The sequence below is a fragment of the Anas platyrhynchos genome, chromosome 3, assembly GCF_047663525.1.
Source record: "Anas platyrhynchos isolate ZD024472 breed Pekin duck chromosome 3, IASCAAS_PekinDuck_T2T, whole genome shotgun sequence".
Taxonomy (NCBI): Eukaryota; Metazoa; Chordata; class Aves; order Anseriformes; family Anatidae; genus Anas; species Anas platyrhynchos.
The window spans coordinates 100340797-100347214 of record NC_092589.1 but is presented as its reverse complement, the minus strand read 5'-3'; the positions used below and the strand labels follow the sequence as shown (position 1 = coordinate 100347214).

The following is a 6418-nucleotide window of genomic DNA, read 5'->3' as shown; positions in this document are numbered from 1 at the left end:
AACACTCTGTGCTCTTCCAGCTTATACACTAGTATTAGAAATGTTTGTCCAGACAAAGTGTTTTTAGAGTAAATTGCTAATGAGAAATAATGAAATGCTGATATTTCTTCCTTCCTTCCGCAATTTCTTATTTAAGGCACCAAACTCCCAACATTAACTTATTCCCTTCAGAGTCATAGGACAGACTCTGGCTTACTAACTTCCTGCCTAATGGATCTTTCTGCACAAATTGGGCTTATAGGGGTTTATTTTTCCCTGGAGAGAAAATAGCTGGATTATGCTTTTTTGTTGTTGTTCTTTATCTATTATTTACATAGCAAAACCATTCCTATTTTTTCTTGCTGAAAATGTGCAGTTATTCCTGGTATCAATAAAAGGGTTTTTGTTAGTGCAAAAAAAGATCGTGTACTGTATTTTTTATAAACATATATTACAGAAATATTTATTTGGTCTATGGCAAGTCCAATTTGGACCGCCGTAGTTGATATAGGAGATAAGATATTGCATTCCAAAATACAAAAGATTTTTATGCATGTGCCCAATGTTTGGAGATACCCATACTTATTTTCTCTTATCCACAAAAAACTATTTCTCCATGATTCTTTCTATACTTTTCCGACATCAGGCTCAGCTTCAAAATACAGATAAAGAGTAATATTTGTTAGCAGAAGTTAATGTATACTCACGGAAGACAATACATTTCAGTTTCACTAAAAGCTTATTAAATATTACTTTGTTTAAGTATTAAAGGATGCTTTTTCTTACTGACACAGAAAATCTATAGCATCAGTAATCTGAAAGGTTTTTAGATATTACTGTTTGAAAAGCAAGCTCCATTATGCCCATGGAATTTTCTCTGCTGACATTTAGTTGTTAGTAAGGGTGACCTCAGTCTCTGACTAATGTGAATGTCATGATTAATGACATTCAGTCATGTGCCCAAGAAGATGACGTGCTTCAGGTGAGGCTGTGTCAGAAGAAATGACTAGACACAGAAATCTGTCAATCTAATGGTTAACCAGACACAGAATCTACCCGTCTAGAGAGAGCTATTTATAGCAGCTTTCTCCAGAGGAAGTGGAAACTTAATTAGACACAGCAACACCCATGTGAAATAGGTAAGAATGCAGTAAGCAATTTAAATGTGTGCATAAAAAGATACCAAGTTTTGTTGATCCAATAAGGATTACACAATAAATGAGAGGGAGGCTCTGGGAGTAAGTCTGGTCCCACTGAAATCAAATAAAAAATTCTACCGGACTTTAAAGGGGCCAAAGTTTTACCTCTATTCACTGAAAATCAGTTCATTCCTTCTCTATAGTGTCATTATATTTACTATTAATAGCTTTTGTAACTAGGCAAATACAGAAATATTTCATGTATTTCTAAGATAACTCTGAAGTTATATGGAAATGTAATACTTGGATTCAGAAGTATACATGTTTAGCATGATCTCTTTAAGTATAGTTTAAATATTCTAAGCAAAGTATACAAAATGCTCAAGGTATTATTACCATATTTACTGGTGTAGCTCTCTGTGATATTTGTATTAAGAACATACAATGAAAGTCAAAGGTTTGTCAAGATTTGTGATCAGCTAGTAAAAATGTTCTGTTTTCTGTAGCTAGTAGGGAAACTCATCCTTTGAAAGATGAAGTGTAAGCATGGAAAACATTAAAGACTGCTAATCTTTAATAGCTGTTCACCACTTGCTTGTGCAAACACCTCTTCTGTGTGCTCCCCTTTAGCATTTGCACACATTAGCTGAAACCGTAGCAGCACACATCCTTAATATTGCATCACTATTATTGACTGCCTAGCCACAAAAGCTGACATTGTAATTTTTACATTGTACAAAAAGTGTCTTATGGGATGCACCGTTTCACTTTTTTCTAATATCTTCCTGTATTTTTTAAGAAATTAAATCTTAAGAACAAATAGAAGGGCTTGATTTGTGGTTGCCAAATTAATATATTTTTATACATATTTATTATTCTGAATGTCATTTTTTTTATATATAATTTCTCAGGAATTTTTCAACACAGAGTATTTTAGAGAGAGAGAGAGAGAGAAAAAAAAAAAGGTTAATTCTTTAAAGTGACAAAGTCATATATCAAAGAAATAAAGAATGCAATACAACTTCAGAACAAGGTTCTGAGAGCTGAAGATCATGAGTACAATTTCCAGAAAGGTAATACAGATATCCAGTACCAGCTGTGAGCCCCCAACAAAGAAAATATTTCGATAAGAATCATTTTATTTCATTCTCTCAGATAGTTTTTCTGTCCCAATTTTTTTCTGAATGATCACTTGTTGAAGAATAAACATACAGTTCACATCTCTTGACTGCTATAACTTGTGTGACAAATAAGCAGAATTTAGTCACTTCTGGTAAACTTAATACTTCCAGAAGCAATGCTGACTTTTTTTTTTTTTTTTTTTCCCTCCCCAGAGATTACTCCTTCAAAAGAATAGAATGCCTCCACTATTTAATAGCAGGAATTTCATCAGACAACAACAAACCTTTATTACAGATAACTAGAATGGTGAGTATGTAGTTGTCTTCAAAAATAATATTTAAAAAAAAAAATCTTAAGAACAGAAGAAATTTCATTGGACTCTCACTGACAGTAACTCACAATGTCCTATGTTGTCACAGAGGTCAGTGGTTTATAAAAGGTAACTGAAAGCAAATCACTATAAGTAGTACAGCTATGGTATTTCTAAAGGTAAAGGAAACACACAAACAAATAAACAAAACTTTAGTGTAGCTGAAAATTTTGCAATCATTTTAACAGGTATTTATGGAGGATATGTTATGATAAAAAGCTCCCTGACTCCTAAGTTCTGAAAATAGAGTAATAGGGACAATTCTCACTCACTGAAAATGAAATGAAATTAAATAACATAAGATCTGTTGCCCTGAAGTGGGCAGAATTCTACTTGAATTAAGCTATTTAAAGGAGGAAAGATTGAATCACACCCATTGTCAAATAAAACTTGCACAATTCTTTTTAGTGTCAATCTCAAATCATCAGAAACACTGTAAAATTAAAGGTAAAGCCAATACAACTTCTGGGCAAGATTTCTGGCCTTCTGTTTCTATCCCCATATTGTAATTTTCATTCTCTTATAGTAGATGTTTCAGTAAAACCTTATACTTTTGGATAAAACTATTTTAAATTGAAAATATATTAAAAATCAATATAATTAAAAAGGATTTTTTATTTTTTTTTAACATGAAAAAATAAAAGCATCATTGGATTTATTCCAGCATTAATTTCTTGGCTACAACTATTTTATGAAGTTTACGTTACTGAGAAATGTAATATTTTCCAAGTGTTATCTGTAGTTGTCTCAACTGACTTGACATAGACTTCTCTTTCCTACTGTATGTCTTTGTTTACTCATTTCTTACTGGAACCCGCTGATGCCTTTGTAAATTGCTAAAATTAATTTCAATCCTCCATGTGAATTGCTCCGTATGTGGATGACTAGAATGTTTCCGATTACTATAATTGAACATTTTTTAAAATGGCTTTTAAATGCACTAATTACCCTCTTATCTCTAGAGCCAGTTGGAAACTAAAAGAGCATCCTCTGCTGCAGAACACCAGATGCTGTTTTCCATAAAGTAAGAATCTAGCATCTATCTGGATGTCCAGCTGGAAAACTAGAGGAAAGGACCTTGAGGGATTCCCTCGGTTATGATGAAAGCTGGTAAACCAGTCACATGTTCAAAGCCGGGCAACTTCTTTACAAAAGTAGCTTCTTCTGGATGGAAAATAATCACTCCATAAAAGTGCATGTCAGAATACTCTAATTTTTTTTTCTATTTTGCAATTCAGAACATTTTCAAAATGTAAATGGCCCCCCAAAAGAAGACCTTTTAGGGGGAGTTTTGACTGTGATTCTTGTTAAAAAATAATGACCGTGCCATTTTCCCACATGGTGTTTTTCTTTCTTGCCAGAAATTTACCTCCTGTTATTTACAGGAAGAAGTTTGGCCTGGGTTCCTTCTGTGCTCCCAATTCATATTAAAGAAATAGCAAATGCTGTCATTAATAAATATATAAATAAATAAATAAATTTCTAACTTCCCCCTTTTCCCACAAGGAAAATATATTTATGAACACCTGGTGAACTCTCACTAATGAAACTCTTTGCCTGCCAAGGAAGTTCCCACCATTGCCAGCTCTGAAATAGGTAGTTCTTTTAAACAATAAGGTTCAATGGTGTTGAACTAAAAATGTTGATTCTCATAAAAACTGCTAAGTGGCAAATGTGATTTTATCTGATGAAGTGTATTTCATTAAAATGGTTATTAATTATACCTGAAGTGACTTTTCTTAAGGAATCATATATATATATATATATATATATGTCATAAGGGAGTAAGAGATATTAAAGGTGTATTCATTAAAAAAAATCTTAGTGGCAAGTGAAATAAATCTTGAATTTCCAACTGAAAGGAAAAGTCCCTCTAAAACATGGCTGTAGCTTAAGATTATGTAAAACTATCTACACTTGTAGCATTGTAATGAACATTGTACTTTTGTAAGTTGTTATTGGAAAATTAGGTTTCATAGAATCATAGAATCACAGAATGGTTTGGGTTGGAAGGGACCTTAAAGACCATCTAACTGCAACTCCTCTCCCATGGGCAGGGACACCTCCCACTACACCAGGTTGCTCAAAGCCCCATCCAACCCAGCCTTAAACACATCCAGGGATGGGAAATCCACAGCTTCTCTGGGCAACCTGTTCCGGTGTCTCACCACCCTCTGAGTAAAGGATTTCTTTCCAATAGCTAATGTCCTAATGTCTAATTTATGCACTTTGAGTTTAAAGTCATTATCCCTTGTGCTATTACTACAATCCCTGAATGAGAGTCCCTCTCCAGCTTTCCTGTAGGCCACCTTTAGGGACAGGAAGGCTGCTTATAAGGTCTTCCTGGAGCCTTCTCTTCTCCAGTCTGAACAACTGCAACTCCCTCAATCTGTTCTTGAAGGAAAGGTGCATTGTCTTTCTCATACTGGGGATGAGACTTGACGGATGCTTTCTAGATGCAGTCTAATATATATTAGAATTATATATGTAGTCTAATATATATTTGGAACCTAGCTATACTTAAAAAGTATAGTAAAGTAAAGTCTGTACTCCAATGCATCCTCCAGGGCATGGATAAAGGTGTTTAACAGAACAGGTTCCAGGACAGACTCTCATAGTACTTCATTACCCAACACTGAATTTGACATTTCACTCATCTAATAGTTCCCCCATCTAGACCATAGCATCTTAACTTTGATACAAAGATGCTGTGGGAAACCACATCAAAAATCTTGCTAAGATCAGAATAGATGACATACACCTCTCTCCTTTCATCCATAAATCAACATATTCATAGATTATTTTATCATAGATACATAGATGCAATCAGTTTTACTTTTGATGGTTAATCACCCAATCAGCTAACCACCTTTTATCTTTTATGCTTGTAATGGCTTTGTGGGTGTTATGCTTTGGGATTTTTCCAGGACAAAGTAAAGCTGACTATTGAGTAGTTCCCTGGTTTCTTGCCCTTTTTGAATACGGATGCAATATTCCCCTTTCTATAGTTTTCAGTCAGATGATCTGAAAAACAAGGCTTGGAAGGCATCACCTTATCTTCACCTGCCCTCGTTAGATTATTCATCTTAGTCAGCAGTGGCTCCACAGTTTTCTTGTTCAACATTTTACTATAACTCACTGGTAGAAGTTCTTGTTGCCCTTGACAACTCTTGCCAGTTTCAAATCTAGAAGAACTTTGGCTTTCCTAACAGCATCTCTACATGCCAAGGTAGCATTTTCATATTTCTTCTTTCTAGCTTGTCCTTACTTCTGTGCTGTTAACTTTGTTTACCTAAGCTGATGTCCTGATACATATAATCACTTTTCTGAGTATTTCTGGGGGTGGATCATTCTTGTACTAGAAGGAGGTTCCCCTTAAAGATACTAATTTGCTGGAGAAAGGAAACTTCTCCTTCCCTGAAGAGAAAAAAAAAAAAAAAAAAAAAAATTAACAGAGCCAACTGAAATAGTTATTTAGCTCCTTCCATATTCAGAGACATCCAATTCAGTAGGAGTTATGTTCAAGGTCTCAACGTAATTTACAATTATATTAATGAATTTTAGGTAATATAATGGAAATCAGAATTTTCTGCAATTCCTTTGCAACTTACTAAGCTGAGTTGTAGTTGAAATTAATGGCAAACTGTCCCATTGTTAATCACTATGTTCTTTAGCCAGTCTCATTTTAAAGACAGAAAGGCACTCAGAATACATGGCATAAATGTTAAATAAATAAAATCATTTTAGACGTGAACAGTTTTTATTCTTTGCATACGGAATACTATAAATTATGTTGTAGAACACAGAT

At 34.1% G+C, this 6418-nt stretch overlaps 1 long non-coding RNA gene across 1 annotated transcript; it reads left to right on the top strand.

The window, feature by feature from the left end:
• Window positions 1-955: 955 nt before the first annotated feature.
• Window positions 956-5878, top strand: LOC119716643 (uncharacterized). The gene is made up of 3 exons (XR_005265000.2): window positions 956-1118; window positions 2453-2546; window positions 3573-5878. It is a non-coding gene; the product is annotated as an uncharacterized lncRNA (long non-coding RNA).
• The last annotated feature ends 540 nt before the right edge of the window (window positions 5879-6418 follow it).